Source organism: Sus scrofa, chromosome 1 (genome assembly GCF_054392235.1).
Source record: "Sus scrofa isolate SSC_HxYL_T2T_F1_AM1 chromosome 1, Sscrofa_HxYL_maternal_Yorkshire_Landrace_v2.0, whole genome shotgun sequence".
NCBI lineage: Eukaryota > Metazoa > Chordata > Mammalia > Artiodactyla > Suidae > Sus > Sus scrofa.
The window spans coordinates 205,032,946-205,054,452 of record NC_139383.1 but is presented as its reverse complement, the minus strand read 5'-3'; the positions used below and the strand labels follow the sequence as shown (position 1 = coordinate 205,054,452).

Genomic DNA, 21,507 nt, shown 5'->3' with positions numbered 1-21,507 from the left:
AGGACGGTATTATAAAAAGGTTTTTACAGATTTCTAAGCAAATTTTTAATGTATTTAAATTAAAAAATCTCATTACTCATTTTGGCAAATATGTTTCATTTGGAAAGAAAAAGTATTCAACATTTAGGGATGTCTTAAAAAAAAATCCACTCATCTTAATCTATGTGCTATGCACCATCTTCTCATCAAGGTTAGAAATGACCTATTTAGGTAGAGCTTAGGCTGTGGGGATAGTTCACATTTGGAGAGTGGGCAGAATTAACTTACACAGACACACTACCTGTTTTCTCCCACTGTAGTTCTGGACCACAAATTGTGATAGCTTGAGGAAAAGCCAATTCCAACACAACTGAGCTCTACATGTTTGGTTGGTTTTGTGTGATACATTAATTAATGGGTCTTACCTAAGGAGTTGGCGAATTTTCTTTTAAAAATGCTAACTACTCAGAAGTAAGTTTTATTTGAAGTGTGAATTGCAGCAAAATAAATAAAACTGTTCAAGACTGTTCTCCTTGCCTACCTAAACAAATACAATACCCTACAACTCAAATGCATCTGGGCCCTTTGTCCCGTGGTAAGTTACAGTCAGTCTGGTAGGTGACAGTCATTGTGTGATACAGTAATGCATGCTTTTTGTTCAAAAATTTGAGCTAGTGATTCAGAAAGAAAAAAATAAAGGGTTGACTGTAAATTCTGTTTATAAAGCAGCTAAAGGTGTGTTTTATTATTCATGCTGGTATGTTGACAAAGAAAATAGTTGATTAGCAGTCTATCTTTTGTAGTTACTCTTTTGAGGATACTGAGTAAAATTTTTTCCTCTGTTAATAGACCTTTGTTTAAAAGAAAGTGTGGTACCTTTGTAGTCTCTGTACTTTTTTTCATTAGAGGAAGCTCAAACTCAGTTGGGTAATAATTAATTTTATGAATAGTGTTTAGTCCAGAGATGATTGTATTTCTTTCTGAGACAGATGAAAAGTAACTCTCAACTATTTATAAGCACAGGTTGATGATTTGGTTATAAGACTTTATTGGTGATGGTTTCTGAGGCTTGAAAGGTAAGCCTGCTCCTTTCATGAGTCATCATGTTTCTCACAGTTGGTTCCGTGTTTTCTTAGCAACAGCTGCTGATTTCAGGTTTGAGCTGGGAAAGTATGTTTTGAAATGACCCAACATATTCTTTCAGGTTCTATATGCCTGTCAAACCTCTGTTGACAGGGCCTCACTTAATGTTGTGTGTTCCACCAAGAAGGAACAATTTCATTCTCTTCCTATCCCTGTCTTTGAAATCATTTTCCTTCTGACTTTTTTTTTCAGGAGGTTGAGGGTGAGAGTTAGGAAGCAGAAAAATTAGTGTGTCTGGAAGACTGTGGACCTGCTTGTTTATGACCCTGGACTAGAGCAGGACCAAAGTGGCCTCCATGTGCTGATTGGATAAAATATAATTTTCTGGGGTCTTGGTCTTGAGGCATACTCCTATGTGCATAAGCACTAAAAGAATGAGTGGATTTTATTTTATTATGTGTGTGTGTGTGTGTGTGTGTGTGTATATATATTTATTTATTTATTTTGTCTTTGTCTTTTCTAGGGCTGCACCTGTACCATATGGAGGTTCCCAGGCTAGGGGTCGAATTGGAGCTGTTGCTGCCGGTCTGCGCCAGAGCCACAGCAACACGGGATCTGAGCCGAGTCTGTGACCTACACCACAGCTCGCGGGAACTCCAGCTCCTTTACCCACTTAGCGAGGCCAGGGATCGAACCTGCAACCTCATGGTTCCTAGTCGAATTTGTTAACCACTGAGCCACGATGGGAACTCCAAACAAGTGAATTTTAGAAATGTCTGTGGTAGGAGTTCCTGTCGTGGCTTAGTGGTTAACGAATCCGAGTAGGAACCATGAGATTGCAGGTTTGATTTCTGGCCTCGCTCAGAGGGTTAAGGATCCAGCGTTGCTGTGAGCTGTGGTGTAGGTTGCAGACATGGCTTGGATCTGGCGTTGCTGTGGCTCTGGCATAGGCCGGTGGCTACAGCTCTGATTAGACCCCTAGCCTGGGAACCTCCATATGCCACGGGTGTAGCCCTAGAAAATTAAAAAAAAAAAAAAAAAGAAAGAAAAGAAATGTCTGTGGTATAATATAATGCTTAAGAGCATAGCTTCTGAAGTCAGACAGACTGTGGTTCAAATCCTGGCTTTGCCATATACTAGCTGTGCCACTTTGGACAGATTATGAATCTCTCTGAGTAGTGCTTCCTCACCTGTAAAATGGACACCAAAATGTGACCTACTTTATAGGAGTATTATAAATATTACTGAGACAGTACACATAGTGGACAGTATAGTACCTGTAGTTGAACCCTATGAACACATAGTAATACATACTAGTTATTACATTCAATTCAAGGGTGAAGTGAACAAGGGTCTAAGTGGCAGGTGTTAGGTTACAGTCAGCAGTGAGTCAGACATGGCTCCCATTCTGCAGGAAGTGGGGGAGATGTAAACATATCACTCTAGAAAGATCCAGGATGAAAGACCTGTCAACTGAAGTACCAGCCAAGGGCTGTAGTAATTAATGCCAACTTTGGGTAAGTTAGGGCTAGTTTTATAGAGAAGTATACCATGTAGCCGGGTCTGGAGTGTAGAGTAGGGCTTTCATGGGTGGAGAATGGAGGAAAGTGGATTGTGGGCTGAAGAACAGCACAAACGGAAGCATGGGACTCCTGCAGGATGTGGTGGGAGAGGTCCGGATGGATGCTTTGTGGTTAGATCTTGGGGTTTTCATTACACGGAAGTGTTTGGACCATGATTCTTGTCATTGGGGACCCACAGCATGGCTTAGTGTGAGTTCTATTTCACAGTAACATTCTGAAAGATGTACTGGAGTGGCAGGGAATCCAATTACAAGGATGCTTTCAGAAATCCAAGTAAGTGATGAAGAAATTCAGAGAATAGAGTCAGAGCAGATTAAAAAGAGAGGGAAGAGAGAGAATTCTAAATTAGGTGTCAAAAAGAATGTTGATGCCATTAGTTTAGAGAGAGGTACCATAGGAGGAGAAGATGTGGGGGAAAACCGATGGTCTGGCAGTGAGGGTGGGGTAGTGTGTCTTTTGAGCTCAATGATGAGTGGCACCCAGCTGGTGGTTGGATATTTAGTTTTGAAAGAAGGAAGCTTTTATTGTGCACCTACTCCGTCTCGGGTTTTATGCTAAACATCTCCACAGATCATTATTGGAAGCAAATAGTATTTTTAATGATGAAAAATAGAGGCTAAGAAGAGGTCCAATATTTAAATATCTACCCTAATTTCAAAGCATTTCTCACTTATTATCATTCTCTTCAAGCTCTTTGGAGCAAGAGGAGAACTAGGGCTGGGAAGAATGACAAGTGAGTCCTGAAGGCTGTGGGCTGCCCTCTGTGCCACTTTTCATCACTTCTTCATTCAGGCTCTCATTACATATTCTTTACCATGAGGGAGAATAGTCCTCTAACTGGGTGCTTAGTATTTGTTGTCTGAAGAATGTTGAGGGAGTTTCATAACTAATCTTATTTCTCAAGTTCTAATATTCCTTTCCTTTTAGAGCTACTTAAAAGTTGAAGTCCTCTAAGATTTTCTCTTGCTTCCTATGAAATGGAAATACTTGGAAAGGAGATAGTTAAAACTATAAAATGAGCTTTGTTTTAGTTGAATTGGAATTCTCACAGGGCAGCGAGAATGATGCTCTTTTCCTTAATGTTATTTATTCCTTTTGTTAGATGATGAAATGTGTAATTCTGAGGTCAAGCTCATGAATGCAGATAAAAATTAAATCTGGGAAGACTTTGAGCATGTCTTAAAATTTTTTTGTTATTACACAAATCCAGCAACACATGTGCAACACACATTAAAAAGCAAAAGTCTTTCCTCATGTTATTTTCACTTTCCATTTCTGCAGTCTTTGTCCCTAAAGATAATCACTGTGGACAATTTTATGTTTATCCCATTTGAATGTTTATGAACACTTGGAACCTTGGCAGTAATTAGGCAAAGTAGCTAGATTTTAAGCTTCTTCCTTTTCACCTAGATATTTAGTGTCAGGGCTTATTATTGAGGTTTTATAAATACAGATTCTTCTTTTAGACTGTGCTTTGAGAGCCCTATAAACATCAAATTTTAAATGTTCATAAATGCTCTTGGATCACTTTTCAAATCACTGACATACCTAGGGTTAGAATTTAGAGGCCTGAGCTTCTCCTTTGTTGCTAAACCAGTTCTGTGAGTTAATTTGTTACACAAGTTTGCCAGTTAACTGCAACAGCGGGCAAGAAACACCTATCTTATTTATTTATTTATTTGAGAGGAAAAGACAGAACTGAGAACTTAAACTAACAGGCCCATTTTAGTCTCTTTTTTAATCTGTTAAAGTCTTTATATGTTGAATGCTCAGACAGAATGTGTTCTGGTAAATTTCTCTATAGACTCATGGAATAAGTTAGTAGATTAGATATATCTTGCCTGTCCGGAACTTTCAGGATATAGAGTTTGGAGACTGCACACTTGTGTCTAATCAAGAGTTGCCAGTAACTTGCTGTATGGTCTCCATAAAGCTATTTAACCTCCCTGGTTCTCTAAATGGGGTAGCTGATGTCTCTCTTTTGAGGATTAAAAGGATGATGCATGTAAAATGTTTGGCACAAGTTAAGAACTAAATAAATATTAATTATTCTTATGACTGTTTTATCATTATTATCAAATAGAGAATCTACAGTTTTGGTCATCCATGTAAGCAAAAGTACCTGCTTTTACTTTTGAGCTATAAGGAAGATGATGTCACTGTATTTCACTTTTATTGCCCTGTAGATTGTTGGAGGAAGTGCACAAACACTGAGATGTGTTTTCTAAAGTGAAACAGATCTCCGTGCCTCTCTTGGTCAGCTTCTTGACTACATAGTTTGGAGGACCTTCAATCCAAGTGCTCCACAGACATTTTCTTGTCTTGAGTGGTCCTGCTTCTCATGATTCCTCATTGGTTCCAGTTTAGATTCTGCTCAGGAAGATATTGTAAATTTTATGCAAGATATTTTCTTGGCAGTATTTCAATTGTTCACCAGTGGGGAGAAAAGCATTTAGGTCTATTTCTTTTTGAGGTTGTTTTATGTTATATGAGTTTTGAGGGCTGGGGAAAGGTCAGGGATCTTTCTATTGGGAAGTCTTTGAGAGAAGGAAAAAAACATTTCTTAGAAACCTCAAAACTGTAGTTTGAAATTCCATGGAAAAAAAAAAAAAACGCTTAAGAATTTTGTAATCTGTGTTACTGGAGGCAAGAGGTCAGAAGGATTATTGATGTTTTAGGAAGTTTCTCTTCACAGGAAGCTATGTAATTTTTGAATATGTTAATGACCTAAAAGATATTCTACAGAAAAAGTAATCTTAGAAGTGGACAGAATAGTTTTTGTTTGTTTGTTTGTTTGTTTGTTTTAAAGCCAGCCAGGTTTCTAATGGAGTCCCTGTCCACGTTGTAACAACTGAGATAATTCTGCATACACAGAAGTGCGTTCTGTTCTTTCCCCGAGATGAAGTGACCTCAGATCAGATTTAAAAAATTATGTCTCCAGAACTGGGAACTGTATCTCCTGGATAAATTCAGAAACAAGTAATTCAGGTTGTTTCTCTTCAGGTGAGAAACTTCTGCCATGTTTAGAAATGAAATGGAAACTAGTTTGCAAGCTCCGGAGCAGGTCACAAGGGAAGCCTGGGAGAAGGGGTGACCTCACAGTGTGAGGTTCAGCTACTTCAGAAATCAAATCCCTCTTTCAGAGACACTCTCTATGTCCATAGTTGCCTGATTCAACACCTTTTTGATGAATGAAATGAATACCTATTGAAGAGCTGCGCTGTGGGCTAGCACCTTAGAAAAAACAGCTTCCAAACCACACAGCATTTAATTTTTCAGCTGCTTTTTCTTCTTATTTGCTTTCTCATTAACCAGTCAGAGTACTAAGATTTCATGGTTAGGTGAGACTTGATGTCTGGTATTAGTTAGAACTCCCCATTTACCCAGGCAGTAATCGGTTGTTCCTCAAAGTCAAGAGTTAGAAGCAAACTCAAAAAGGATTGAAAGGAGCTCTAATTTTGGAAAGATATGAATTTATAAAAATTTTCTCTAGAATACTTTTCTTAAAACTCTGGTATGAGGACTTTCCCTATGGCTCATGTCATAACCACTCATATCGTTGTCTCTGCAGTGGCTCTGGTTTGATCCCTGGCCTGGAAGCTTCCATGTGTTGCAGTTGTGACCTCATGTTAAATAAACAAACAAAACCCCTCTGGTATGAAAATCCTAATCTATAGTAGTTAGAACAAATATCATTTATTTTTATTTTAAGTTATGGCACTTTCTAAACCAACTTTCATGTCCCACAATCTGTCATTTACATGTTAAAATCAACAGCGATTTACTGAGTGATCTAAGGATTTTCTAGTTTATTTGCTTTATGCACCATACAAGTCTGGGTAAATTATTCGCTAAATTTGGATTGTAGGGAATAGAGGGGCTCTCTTCTCTAAGAGGGGTCTTGAAGGTGTGGGGAATAGTGGAGAGAGTTGGGTAATAACAGTATCTTACTCAACTTGTTTAAGATACCAATTATGAATTAGAATCCTGGGTTTGTTCCAGAGAGTTTTATGTTCTTGAATAAATCACTAATGTTAAACGGTCTCAGTTGCTCCACCTCAGGACCATCGTGATTATAGAAAATAACCTATAAACACAAGTAAATGCAGACTTGGGTCATTTAAACTGACCTCGTCCTTTTACCGATTCATTGGTCTGGTCTCCTAAACCTACAAACCCAGCCAATCAGATCTTAGAGGTCTGCCGTCATCACAAAGGACAGTGAAGGACAGAGTTTGGTGGGGCCATTCCTGGGCTGACTTTCCACCGTGAGTCAGTAAGTCTTATCTCATGTATGATTTATACACCTATAGTGTGGCACAGGTGATGGGTCCAGAGAATTCACCACCCTTCGTGTTGAATTTAATTCAGAATTTTAGAACTGAATCATACTTGAATCCTCTTCCTTCACAGATGACAAACCAAGATTCAGGGCTGGCAGAGTCCCCCTGGTAATTAGCAGAACAAGGAGTAAAAATGCCATTTCCAGATTCCTGGCTTAAAGCTCTTGCTGACATAGATGTGTGTATGTGTGTTATTAGTAGGTATTATTTAAAACCCATGAAAAGATATAAATCATCACATCACACTTAGGTGCTTTAGCACCCTGTTTAGAAACAAGTGGTGGCTAACACGGCTGTGACCCCTTCTTCCTCCTCCCAGGTAGCAGCTGTCCTGAATTTGGTGTTTGTCATTCTTGTGTGTTTTTTTATAGTTTTGTTGCATGTAAATGTTAAGGGTGATTTTAAAATTATTTAACAAGCTGGTCGTGTGGGGGGCCTTGCCACTCATAATGGGTGCTGGTATAAGCCGCAGATCCAGCCATGCCAAGGTATAACTGGCCGAATATCAGGCCCATCATGGACCCTTATGTAGTATTTTTAAGATGGCATGTAGTTGGTACCATCCTGTACTCATTTTTCTGCAAGTTCATTTTCCCCCTCACCTTAATTTTTAAATTTTTATTTTAAAATTGTTTATAAAATGTAATTTGCTTTTGTTACTCTGCTGTTACATAACACATAATATATATATATTTTTTTCAGGGCTCTTTTGGGCTATAGTCAATGATTAGCAACATACAATATTGGTCCAACTCTTTAACAGCCACTAGACAAACTGGACACCTTCTTAACATGTGCACAGTCTGCATGGAAAAGCACTGAAGCTTTAGACCTGGACTTGTGTACTTCATTCCTCCTTCTAGTGTACTAAGAAATGCCATGCACTTTAATTTGCCAAAAGCTATGCTTGTATTCTGGCAGCAACATGCTACTTCTTTTATAGTAAAGTGAATACCAAAACTCTCAACTTTATCACTTGTGAGATACATCCATATTGATATATGTAATACTGATTTATTCATTTTCAGTGTTAATATTTCTAATGTATTAATATGTCACAATTTATTTAGCCATTCACTTATTTTTGGATATTTAGGTTTTTATTCCCTCTCACCTGTTCAGATGTTTTATTGTCCTGTTAGGTTGTTTCCTTGTTGATTTGTGAGCATGTAATTTTTGTATTCGTTTTGGAAACCATTGTTTAATAAGCAAATACTCATTAACATCTGTACTTAAGAAGCCACGTAAAACCTATCATAGTTTACTTAGCCTTTCCAGTATTATTGCAGCTGCACATAATTCACATTTGAAAGGGATCTTTGAGTATGTTCTTTTGGTACTTTATGTTAAGTACAACAATGGCATCGCCTGTGACTATAGACATGGACATACTCTGTTATTTAGCATGCAGATGGGTTTGGCCTAGTCTTAACATTCTTGATCGTGAAGATGAACTTAATTTCTCCATATTTACATGGTCATGCAGGTGAAAGCGTTGACCCCACTATAACTCATTGAAGTGTGGGAGGAAAATTTATGGAAAATTGTAAATTTTTTTTCCTTTACTAAATCAAAGGCAAGAAAGTGGATGGTACCCTTGTTTCTTTCATGAACCATGAATGGACCACAGGATGTAAAGGAAACTGTGCAGTGAATGGAAGGACTGAGGCTCAGGAGGTTCTTTTCAGAACTTCTGTCTAAATTGTCTGGGTCGTTCATGATTTTGCTTCCCTCCTTTTTTTTTTTTTTCCAGTGAACGGTGACGTGATCAAGGTACATGTTAGGCTATTTGTATCTGCTTTCTAGAAGGTTATTGTTTTCAAGGATTTTAAACCCCAGGATTAGGAACAGTTAAACCTTTCATGGGCTTGGAAAGTGTGATCTTCCTGTTGGGTTTTGCTTTCCTGGCTTATTTGCTTCTGTCTCTCCCTTCTTGTTGCTTTATACCTACAAATTACCGATCTGTTAGCCATCCTTCAGGGGAGCCTTGTTTTGCTCATTTTAATTTTTTTAACCTTTTTGTTGTAAAGAAGGACATCAACACGGAAAAGTACTTTTAGTACTGGAGGTTTGCCTTTTCCTGGTGCATCGCTTCCGGCCCCTCCTCGTCCCCTTATTAGTAGAACAGATCCCCCAGCAACCCCGCCCTCCACCTCGGCTGCCTCACTCCCACCCTCCCGGCTCTGCTGGGCTCTTTTGTTGTTGGGAGCTAACAAAGTACTGTAATTTGCTGGCTGTTGCGGATAGAGGAGGGGCCCAGGGGTTGCCGGAAGAATTTCTGTAACCTGCCTGAGCTCCCTTCTCTTAAAAATTACTGATTAACTAATCTCTGCTGCCCCGGGAATGGCCAGAATGTTAAAGTTAAGAATGTTGTTTAAGAGATACATGTTTATTTTTAGAGGCAGAAAATATTATGTGTCCATTTGCCATAACTGCTTTTTTAAGAAACAAAAACTATGGCCTTTGGGTAATCCCAAAGCGAAAACAAAAATCTTGCTGAAAGAATTAGAAATATATATAAACAAACATTTTGAAGATAAACTACATTTTTATTTTAGCTTTTTTTACTTTTAGTCAAAACGAACATTACCACAGTTGTCCTGAAATTCTCCTTTTCTTTGCATGTTTTGCCATATAAAATTGATTTCATGATGTAGAAGATAAAGCATGTCAAAGGGGAAAAGTGAAGAAATACTGTTGTGCAGAGGGCATGCGGTTGAAAGTATCAGACAAGCCGAGTTCTCAGAGATGGTGCCATCTACATGAATTTTTATCTTCATAATCACATGACTAAAGAGAACCCTTTCAGTCTTTGATTTTTAAAGAATCCTGATTTCATCTGGGGCAGGGGTAGTTTTCACTTTATGCGTCCCAGTTGCTAGTAATAACGTAGCATGTTGTATTGTGCAAGTGAAAAATTGGGCTAGCAGCACAGACCTTCCCATGAGATCTTTGTGAGCCGAACCCCAAATCCTTTACAGATGGGAAGGTCTACTTAAAGGTTCTCAATAACAATGACAACATTTCTGAGCTGTCTTCCAGCCCTGTCACTTCCTCCTTCGAAAGGGAAGTTGAGCTTTTGGTGGAGGAGGTGTCACTGGTGTTTCTGGACCTGCACACTCAAGTTGTCGCCTGCTTTTGTGGAATCACAGGCCTTGATGGGATGTTGCACAGTGGAATTGGTGAATCCCAGTGTAAATCCCCCTTTATTTTCACTAACAGAATAGGAAAAAATTGGGTGAGTTAAGGAATCCTCATCAATAGCAACTGGAACATGGGGGGAAAAAAACCTCATGTCTTAAACAGTAACAAATAAAACTTTTAAAATGTTAATATTTACAGTAAATTGGGCTTTTTTCCCCCTCTGCTTTTTGCCATGAATCTTTATGTAGGTGTATTTGAGTGTCACCAATTGGTGTTTGGCTGCTGAGGTGGAAGAGCTGGCTCGTGCCCTCCCCAGGGTCCCAAAGCCCCTAGACTATGCCAGAAAAGTCAGGACGGAAGAGGATCTCTGGCCAAAGTGCCTGTTGCAAGTGGCATGTCTTAGATCCCTCTGTTTGACTTTGCTGTACTCTAGAGAGGTCTGTGGACCAGGATCATCTTGGTGACTCTGGTTTAAACTATGGTGGACCAGAGGGTTGTTTTTTTTTTCATTTTGACTATTCCTGTGGCATGTGAAAGTTCCCAGGCCAGGGACTGAAGCTGTGCTTTGTCAGCAACCCAAGCCATTGCAGTGATAATACCAAATCCTTAACCCGCTGCGCCACAGGGAACTCCATTTCTACCTTTTCCCCTAAGCAAATTCCAACCTAATTTGCTGTATGTTCACCTTGAAATCTAGTGTTTCATTTGTTGAGTTCTCTTTTCTTTTTTCTTTTTTTTTTTAAGGTTTCTTGGGCCACTCCCAAGGCATATGGAGGTTCCCAGGCTAGGGGTCTAATAGGAGCTGTAGCCACCGGCCTATGCCAGAGCCACTACACCACAGCTCACGGCAACTCCAAATTGTTAACCCACTGAGCATGGCGAGGGATCAAACCCGCAACCTCATGGTTTCTAGTCGGATTCGTTAACCGCTGAGCCATGATGGGAACTCCTGAGTTCTCTTTTCTACAATAGGACTTTCTAAGAGAGTTCATACATAGAGGTATGGACCTGCAGATTCTCCTGGTGTGGACACCTCTTGGAGGGACCCTGAGCTCCTAAAGACTTGAAGTAGATCAAGGCCTGACCTCAGTCAGATCTCTGGAGTGATTCCAGCAGCCTTGATGCTCTAGGGCCCTCCTGGGGTCCTGAGTACCCTGCTGGGAACCTGATAATGTAAGTTCCCAAAGCCCCTATAAGGGGAGGATTTGGTAGCCCTTACTTGTGTACAGATTCCAGGGCTTGAGGGAAATGCATCTCATTGTCAGTTCAAATACAGCATATCCTTCTCTTGGTTCCTAATTCCAGTATGTGCTTGGGCTGTGTTTTATAAGGATACAGGTGTGGATTTGGTGGCTGTGGATTGAGTTGGTTGCATAAAGCTTATATAATTGCAAAGGTGGATACCATTATAGTTTAATGATTTCTTAATTAAAAAATAAGAAAATATGTTCCTTTTGGCTGCTTTGGTAATCCTCTTAGGTTCAGGAAACTAAGATAATACAGTGACCTGTTCAAGGCCTCCCAGTGTGTAAGTGAAAGGATAAAGGGATCAGAACCACTATCCCGGATACCCGGTTTGTTTCTTAGTCCAACAAAGCTGTTATTGAGGATTAACATCCACTCAGAACCAGAAATAGACCAAGTGAGACCAAAGTCAGTTTTAATTGTTCGTCTCCAAGGATAAAAGGATAAGAGATGCATCAGTTTGCTGTACAATTGGATTTTCCCTTAGGATAAGAGAAAAACAAACCCCAAATCATCAATCATGGAAAATGGCACAGTAAATTATGTTTGGGTTTGGAAAATTTCCAGTCCTATAAATACACTATGGAAAGCCCTCAGGGAGAAAAAAAAGGGTACATTAGGACTATTTGCATCTGTAAAAATAGCAGGCTTGTGCCACTTGAAGAAAAAAGTGGGAAGTATATAACTTAGAACTTTAGTCAAAATAGGAACTATGATTCATGACCCACACTTCACTTTTTCAGTTTATTACCACTCACTGCTAAGGATTGTTAAGTTTAGAAACAGTAGGTCAGAGGTTTGACAGGAGGATTGTGGGGAACAATTTGTAAACAGGTTTCTGAGGGTTTCCATTTGCCCTGCGGGAGGCAATTGACTTCGTTACCTGCATTCATATTTTGCCTTGATAAAGACGAAGGAAGCCGTGGAAGTAGAATCATCTCCGTATTTCATGTTGCGATTGAAATAGAATTACAGAACGCTTTGGGAGATCTTCACTGGTGTAAAGTGTCACGGCTCTGATTTTCTATGCTCATCACTGTAATTGGTGAAAGTCACTAAGTGGAACTTGATGTTTGGGATCAAAGAGGCAAATTTTGTATTTCAGTATGACTGTGTTTCTGTTTTCCTGTGTATGTATTCCTTTCTTTATTATTCTGACTCTACCTCTTTTTTCCTTTGTTTCCCTGATCATGCCACTTGATGGCTGTCTTTCTCAAGGTGTAGCTTCCTGCATGTTATAGGCTGGCCCCTTTGAATTGATACACATGGTCTTTAGGTGGTGAGTGGGTGGGTGAATGCGAAATGGCACATGTGGGAACTTGAACGTGACTCTGCCCTGCAGGGCTGGCATGTTTAGATCTAGTTGGACTGTACCCGATACATCCACATCACTTAATGGGGCCTGGAAAGCTAGCAACAGACCTGCCATGGGGGCAATACACACCCCTACGTCAGGGTAGGGACACTGAGGGTGGTGGGGGGGAGTTGTTGGTTGTCTAGACAGGTTGGTTAATATCTCTTCTATTTTGGGCCACACAGGCATCAAAATAATGATTTAATAATATTTATTCTTCCTAGATTTCAGGCATTTCCCTTTCTGCTGCTGAAGCTTTTTTTTTTTTTTTAAAGCAGCAATCCAGAAAATTTTAGGCATAACCCTTAAATATATGACCCAATCCATTGAATAATGCAGTTTGCTTTATTTGCTCAGTACATGTTGTTGTACATGTTATAGCAATTTAAAAGATCCTGCTGAATCTTCTTTTACATTAGAGACAGAAGGAATTCATGGGTGTGAAGATGATAATATGCAGATAGTAACTGAACCTTTGTATTTTGGAATAATAAGCCTAAGGAAAAGAAGCCTTTTGTCTATAGCACAGGGCATGGGGGATTTGAGGAAGAAGGGAAATCCCTGACTTCAGACTGGGGTGTTTGAAAGCCTTCCAGACCTCCTTTGGGTCTTTGCTTATATGGGAATAATAATAATTGGGAGATGTATGACCTTATCCCCATCAAGAGAAAGAATGTACTAAGATGAAGTCTGTCCTGTACCTGAAAGATGCTAAGGAACTTAAAAGAGTCATAGTGTCTTGTAAACTGAGACTATAATGGGAGAACTGAAGTAGGGTTAATTTGTCTCAGTCCTAAAAGATATTGAGGAGCTGCCCTTCATGCAAGGTTGATCAGAAGGTTAATTTTAAAATCTTTTTCTAGTTGCAAATTTGTTTCTCCTATCAGGTGGAGAAGGGAGGCCCAACAGGTCTAAAAATTAACTTCTGCAGTTGATAGGCCACCTGCCTAAGTTAGCCCTAGTGAATGCTGACTGTGGGCAGAGGAGGGGAACAGACAGAGCCCCAGGGGTCCAAGCCACAGATCTGTGTGAGGAGCCTGCAGAATCCACAAAAGATCTTCATCCCTTGAATTCTGACAGTTACTATAAATAGTCTATGGGCTTTCATTTCTTCCAAGAAAGGTTCCCCAGGAGGTTAGTGTTGCGTGGAAAGGAAGCTAGGAGGATGGAAAAGCCAATTTGATGTAGACTAACTTGTGTGCCAAGAGTTGCTAGAGAGATGATATGTAACTGCACTGAGTTGCAAAGTCCGTCTAATAAGGGCTGAGACAAAGGAGGAGAATTAAATGTGTCCTTGATAAATAAGCAAGAGGAGACAAAAATATCTGTGCTTTCCCTTTAGTACACCACAGATGGTATATTTGGCAAATACCACCAGATTAAGTTCTTCTGTTAGTCTGAAAAAGCAATGCAGGTGAATTCAATAGACTAGAAACGGTTATGGTGAGGGTTCTTAGGTTTCCAGTACCAACCAGTGATGGCATTATAGGGACGCTGGGGGAATTAGGTTTACTATTATTGCTTTTATTAACCACAAATTATATATATTTATATATTTATATTTTTGCTTTTTAGGGCTGCACCCACGTCATATGGAGGTTCCCAGGCTAGGGGTCAGATCAGATCTATAGCTGCTGGCCTATGCCATGGTCACAGCAATGCCAGATCTGAGCCAAGTCTGCAACCTACACCACAACTCATGGCAACACTGGATCCTTAACCTACTGAGTGAGGCCAGCGATCAAACCTGCTCCTCATGGATCCTAGTCAGATTCATTAACCACTGGGCCACGATGGGAACATATTATATTTTTAAGGGAATATTTTCTTTCCTGGTTATTTCTTATTTTATAGAAGACAACCTTCCAAATTTTATGTATTTTATTTTTTATTTTTTATTTTTTTTTGTCTTTCGCCTTTTGAGGGCCACACCCCCAGCATATGGAGGTTCCTAGGCTAGAGGTCGAATCGGAGCTGTAGCCACCGGCCTATGCCACAGCCACAGCAATGCAGGACCCGAGCCGCGTCTGCAACCTACACCACAGCTCACGGCAACACCAGATCTTTAACCCACTGAGCGAGGCCAGGGATTGAACCCACTACCTCATGGTTACTAGTCGGGTTTGTTAACCACTGAGCCACGATGGGAACTCCCACCAAATTTTATGTAATTTATTTCAGTTGATGGAAGGTTTGTGGCAAAATTTTTGTTTTAATTACCCAATGAATTTTTTTTTTTTTTTTTTTTTTTTTTTTTTTGCCATTTCTTGGGCCGCTTCCGCGGCATGTGGAGGTTCCCAGGCTAGGGGTCGAATTGGAGCTGTTGCTGCTGGCCTACGCCAGAGCCACAGCAACTCGGGATCTGAGCTGTGTCTGCAACCTTCACCACAGCTCACAGCAACGTCAGATTCTTAACCCACTGAGCAAGGCCAGGGATCAAACCTGCAACCTCATGGTTCGTTAACCACTGAGCCACGACGGGAACTCTGCCAGTGAATTTTATTACATTTATGGTTGTACAGCAATCATCATAACCCACTTTTATAGCATTTCCATCCCAAACCTCCAGCCCATTTCCCTGGCAAAAGTTGATTGTAAGTGGTTTTTGAAAAAATGAAGTGTTACGTATTTTTCATTTAGAAGATGGGCTAACAATAATGCTTAAAGGTTTGAATGAGAATTCCATAGTGACATCACTTACAACAATTTTCATTTTTGCACTTTGCCTTTTTAGTTTTGGTTCACGTCTATATACATTTATATGGTTACTTTCCTATTGAACATAAATATATTCTGTTTATCTTAGTATTTTCTGTTTAATATTTTCCATAGATTTCATTATTATTATTATTATTTTGGTTTTTTTTTTTTTTTTTTTTTTTTAGGGCCACATCTGCAGCATATGGAAGTTTCCAGGCTGGGGGTCGAATCACAGCTGTAGCCAATGGTCTACGCCACAGCCATGGCAACATGGGATCTGAGCTGAGTCTGTGACCTACACCACAGCTGATGGCAATGTCGGATCCTTAACCCACTGAGCAAGGTCAGGGAGTCAACCTTTGTCCTCATGGATACTAATCAGATTTGTTTCCTGTGAGCCACCATGGGAACTCCTCCATAGACTTTAAAATGATTGGTTTATTTATATTAAAAACATTTTTTTTCCAAGTTAATGTACCAAATTTTTCAGTGCATTCCAATGTTATCAAGGATTCATATTTGTGGTTTTAAGTCACCAAAGAAAATTTAAATCATATTCCAGATATTGTATTTAGTGGGTCAAGGAATTTCCATCACTACTGATTAAAAACAAATGTTAATATTATTAAAAGAGTAAATTATGTAATTACTTGAAAAGTTCTCCTGACTGTCATAATTTGGGATTATATGAAGTAAGGGTGGAGAATGTGTCTCTGAGACCTAGCTCACTGGCTGGGCCTCCTGGATAATGTGCTTCACTCCCCTGACATTGGATATTTGTGATGTCCCTGGCAGAGATGTTTTATGAGGCTGCAATGAAATATGTGCAGATACTTAGCACATATGTAAAATGTTTAGTACATAGTAAGAACTCTATATGATCTTGAATTAGGTGTTATTTATTGGTTAAATATGCTTCAGTTCTCTTTTATTTCAATATTTAAGGTCAAGCTTTCACCTGAGCTCCGTTCATTAGCATACAGGTTAGAAATAGGAAAGAAACAATTGGGTTTCTTAACACAGTCCCCATTTATTATAACTTCTTTTTTATAGCATTCTTTTTTTTTTTTTTTTTCCTGTCTTTTTGCCATTTTCTTGGGCCACTCCTGTGGCATATGGAGGTTCCCAGGCTAGGGTCGAATTAGAGCTGTAGCCACTGGCCTACGCCAGAGCCACAGCAATGAGGGATCCAAACCATGTCTGTGACCTACACCCACGGCTCACGGCAACACCGGATCCTTAACCCCCTGAACAAGGCCAGTGACCGAACCCGCAATCTCATGGTTCCTAGTTGAATTCGTTAACCACTGAGCCACGACGGGAACTCCTACTTTTTTTTTGTCTTTTGTCTTTTGTTGTTGTTGTTGTTATTGTTGCTATTTCTTGGGCCGCTCCCACAGCATAAGGAGGTTCCCAGGCTAGGGGTCGAATCGGAGCTGTAGCCACCGGCCTACGCCAGAGCCACAGCAACTCGGGATCCGAGCCGCGTCTGCAACCTACACCACAGCTTACGGCAACGCCAGATCGTTAACCCACTGAGCAAGGGCAGGGACCGAACCCGCAACCTCATGGTTCCTAGTCGGATTCGTTAACCACTGTGCCACGACGGGAACTCCCTACTTTTTTTTTTTTAACTGAATGAATTCAGCTAATAAATGTAGCTTTGGACCAGCACACTTTGTATTGAGTGCGAGCAGGTATTCCTAGTGATCTTGTCCTGTCAACCATGTTCAGTCTTGTGAGTCGAATCTCAGAAAGTATCTGTGTTCTGTGAGTTCCATGTGTGCGTGGATCTCTGCGAGCAGTTTTTGGCCTTCGATATTTCAATGAGGTTTGCTTTTTGTGGCTATATTATTATGTTTTATATGAATGATCTGTGTATAAGCAAATTTACTTTCAATAAACACAGAACATATATTTGAGCCTCTGTGATATAGGAGAGATTATGATCAGCTTTAACTTACTCAAGGACTAGTTACCTAGCTTTTGTATGTAATTATATTCATTTTCGTGCCTTAAATCTGTTGCCTTTGTCTGGCTTATTTCTCACTTTCTGGGCACTGAGGTGGGAAAGACATGCTTTCATTGTTGGAACCTTTTAGTTGTGGTTTGCTGTTATTCTAAGATATGTGTATAGCACTTACCAACATAACTGAAACTTGCTGTAATATAATTTATCTGAAGGGGGTCTTTTTGGATATAGATCTGTAACTCCAACTTTATTCGCCTGTTTTCTGCCATCATTGAGGAATAAAATGACCTGTGTAGCCTCATATTCTATTTAATGGAGAGTAACTAGACCCAGGATACTAATTTTAAGAGACTTAATAACATTATAACCATCCTTAATACAGCTGAAATTTTCTTTGAGATTCATAATCTCATAGGACATTGCAGAGCTTCAGAGTCCTCTTTTAATTATTATAAGTACAAGCTTCATTGTGTTTTAGATATAAAGAAGTGACAGTTAATAAAGGCTGAACATGCAACAAAAAAGAAAAAAAGCATTTATATTAGATGATACCTATCCCTTCCCTGTGGAGGTATTTTGAATTTGGGAAAAATTGTCCTCAACCAGAGTCTAATGTTTTCTGTGATGAAATATAAAGGTAGCACTGTTTCTGTTGCTTAAAATATAGAAGCTAGTTAATTGTTGTGAAGTGAAAAAGATGTCTATGGAATTAGGAAGAGAATATTGTGAAGGGACCTTGGGTGGTGGTGGATGACCTTGTGGATTAGTGAAGGACGGGTCCCTTAGTCTGAGCCAGGAGATGAAAAATGGCTGTGAAGGTCAAAGTTTAGAGAAGGGCCATGGCCAGGAGGTCATGGTCAGAAGATGAGTGAGTGAGCATCTTCTCATGCCTAGATATATCAGACAGGACAGAATCACAAGTGTGAGTTAAGTGAAGAGAACAGGCCCTATTATAGACCACAGTGGAGGTAAAATGCCTTGGATTAGAGGGCATGGGGGCACAGCGGCCTCATGGGGAGAAGGAAGAAGTAACTCAGCACCGCTTCAGTGGGAGGCACTTGGAGGATGCTTAGGGCGGCACTAGTTAGGATGCTAACTCCTTGCACATTTATTTAGGGCCAGCTTTGCAACAGATGTGGGGTTTGGCACTGTGGCCACAAAGGAGGAAGTGGTCCTCTCAAGCCACTCAGGGTCCAGATGGGGTCTCAGACACTGGACCAACGGTTGTGAGATTTGTGCTGAGTCTGAGGTCTGGGGTGTGTAGGCAGCACAAAGGCAGACCACCCCATTCCATCTGCACTCTGGGAGGGGAAACAGCATGTGAAAGACAGAAGAGCAAGAAAGAACATGGAGCATTAAAGAGGGCTTTGGCTCATTTACCAGGTTGATAGCCTGGGCCTGTGAGGGGAGCGTCAGAGGATGGGGGTGAAGCAGCAGGAAGGTGTCAGACCTTGAAGAGCCAGGGATACTGTGCAGTTGATGAGGCATTTTAAGCAAGGGAGTAACCTCCCTAGACTGATGGTTTTCAGAGCTCACTGTAGTGGACACTGTTGTGCTGTTGAGACCCCTCCCTTCATGGAGGACTCGCTGCCCAGCCTCTGCAGCCCTGCCAGCCTTTCGGGGCTTGTCTCAGTGGCAGTGATGGACCTCACCCAGCATCCTGCCCTTCCTAGGGGTAGCGGGTGGGGGACCCACATCCAGTGACAGGTGAGGTGGAGTGTGAGGACCATTTAGCCCAACCTGGGATGACTGAAGGGTGTTTAAGCTCCAGAGCCCACTGTGGGGCGGGGAGAATCTGTTCTGGAGCCTGCTTTGCAACTCAGCCTCGTCCTCTGCCCACCCTGGTTTCCTTTTCTGCTTTGGTACCTCAGCTGCTACGAATTTTGACCCCAGCAAGGTTGCTGGGCTTTGTTTGGTGTTCCCCTCGAAGTGCTGAGGTCTGCTCCGTGTCCAAGAATAAGCAAGTTGAATGGATGTTGATTTTTGATTTTCTTAATTGTACCAGGCTTTCTACCTCCCTCTACCACCAACAGGAAATCATGCTTTCTCGGTAAGTGACTGAGTGCCACCTGGACTAGTAGAAATGGATAAAGATATCATTTCACAGGGTGAAAGTAGCATTGACATCCCACGCTCTTGTCTTGAGCAAGATTCCAAATGCATTGCTAGATGAGCTTATGACCTGCAAGGGTGTAGGTATAGACAGACACACGAACTTATCACTTCTGTTTAATGTCCTTGGCTGAGGAAGGAGACTGACTTATGCACTGTAAGGAAAGTGTGTGCTTGGGTCATTGAGAGTTGATGGTATTCTTTTCTTTTTGGTTATGTAATCTTCAGATAAGTAATTTTTTTTTTTTTTTTTTTGGTAAGACTAGTTGGCTCTAATTCCTATAAGGCGGAATGCATGCCCTCTTGCCCATTTATTTATTATATGAAATTTTCTTCTTTTATCCTTTTAAGTCCTAGACTTTGACTTCAAGAGGTAGGCAGAGTAGAGGTGATTTTAAGAGAACGTTGTGTGATTACTAGGTGCAAAGTCAATTACTAGAAGCAAAGTTTGTTTACCTCTTGGGCATATTTGTATCCATTTTATATTTTGTAAGTAGGTGTCTTAATTGTTTGACAGACTACTTTGCATTGGAGTTCCCTTTGTGGCTCAGCAGAAACAAATCTGACTAGTCCATGAGGATGCAGGGTCGATCCCTGGCCTTGCTCACTGGGTTAAGGATCTGGCGTTGCCGTGAGCTGTGGTGTAGGTTGCACATACGGCTCGGATCTGGCATTGCTTTGGCTGTGGTGTAGGCCGGCAGTTGCAGCTTTGATTCGACCAGTAGCCTGGGAACCTGCATATGCTGTGGGTGCGGCCCTAAAAAGCAGAAAAAAAAAAAAAAAGACTGCCTTTGTACTTAATTGGGGTAGTAGTCTTATTAGTTTTGTGTTTTTTAAGTGGTATGGACTATCTTCTAATTATTAAAGAATTTGTAAAGAAAACCTTAGCAGCATGGAAATAATAATCATTTTGAAAAAAATTGAAAATAATTTTTCAATAATAAATGTAAAAGTACATAAACATCTAGGATCTACTGTATAGCACAAGGAACTATATTCAATATCTTATAATAACCTAAAGTGGAAAAGAATCTGAAAAAGAATATATAATTTATATGTATGAAGATATATGTATATATCTGAATCACTCTGCTGTACGCCTGAAACTAACAACATTTTAAATTAACTATACTTCAATAAAAAAGGTGGAAAAACCTGAATCTTCTTAATTTAAGGAATTTAAAAAATAAAGATAATTTATCCTCTAGCTTCCATGCTGTCAGAGAATGTCAAGTAATGAGAGTGTGACCTTCAGTTGCTTGAGGGCTCCTTTCACTTTTGTATGGGAAAAGCAGATTTGAATTGATGAGACCCTGTCTTTGGGTCCATGGGGAAGGTGGTCAGCTTGTGGTCACATTAGTGAACACAGGTGGTTGTCCTCCTGGAGGGTCCAGAGGCTGAAACTCCTACCCTTACCTCGTGGACATTGCTAGCCAGACTGAATATTGATCACAATTCGGAATAGCTCAGTAACTGAACTGGAAAGTGTATAATTTTTAGAGCAGCAAGGAACTGTTTTTCCTTTATTCCTGTTGTTTGAAATAATCCTTAAAAAGTGGTAAGATGGCTGGGTGAGGTTCTTTTGTGGACTGTGAGTCCTGCTTCTTATAGCATCATAAAATCGCAGATTTCTTGAGCTGAAAGGGCTCTTAGAGAATGTATAGCTCCACCCTTATGAGAAAATTAGGGTTCAGATGTATTAAATGCATTCTCTATGCTTGAGGCAAAATGAGGACTAGAACTCAGGTCTGTAAACCATTAGTCCAGAAATAATTCTGCAGCATGGCATTACCGCCTCAGAGTTTCCCTCTGGTCTTGGAGACCATTTTTCCAAGGTTTGATTATCTTGCTGACCACCCAGCATAGTGCCTGAAACATACAAGCTGTACATTAATACTTTGGGGTAAATTACTGACTAATAAAGAAAGCTAGACAATAACAGAATTTTTTTTTTTCTGGTCTTCTTGAGAAGTTTTAGGAAACTAACCTTGT

The 21,507-nt window shown here is 40.3% G+C and overlaps 1 protein-coding gene and 1 long non-coding RNA gene across 13 annotated transcripts in view; one reads left to right on the top strand and one right to left on the bottom strand.

The window, feature by feature from the left end:
• SYNE2 (spectrin repeat containing nuclear envelope protein 2) overlaps positions 1–21,507 on the top strand; it is a 440,757-nt gene that overhangs the window by 101,109 nt on the left and 318,141 nt on the right. The window lies entirely within an intron of this gene.
• Positions 1,553–5,258, bottom strand: LOC146406969 (uncharacterized). Its single transcript, XR_014820469.1, has 2 exons — positions 2,054–5,258; positions 1,553–1,593 (listed from the first exon to the last, which is right to left on the bottom strand). It is a non-coding gene; the product is annotated as an uncharacterized LOC146406969 (long non-coding RNA).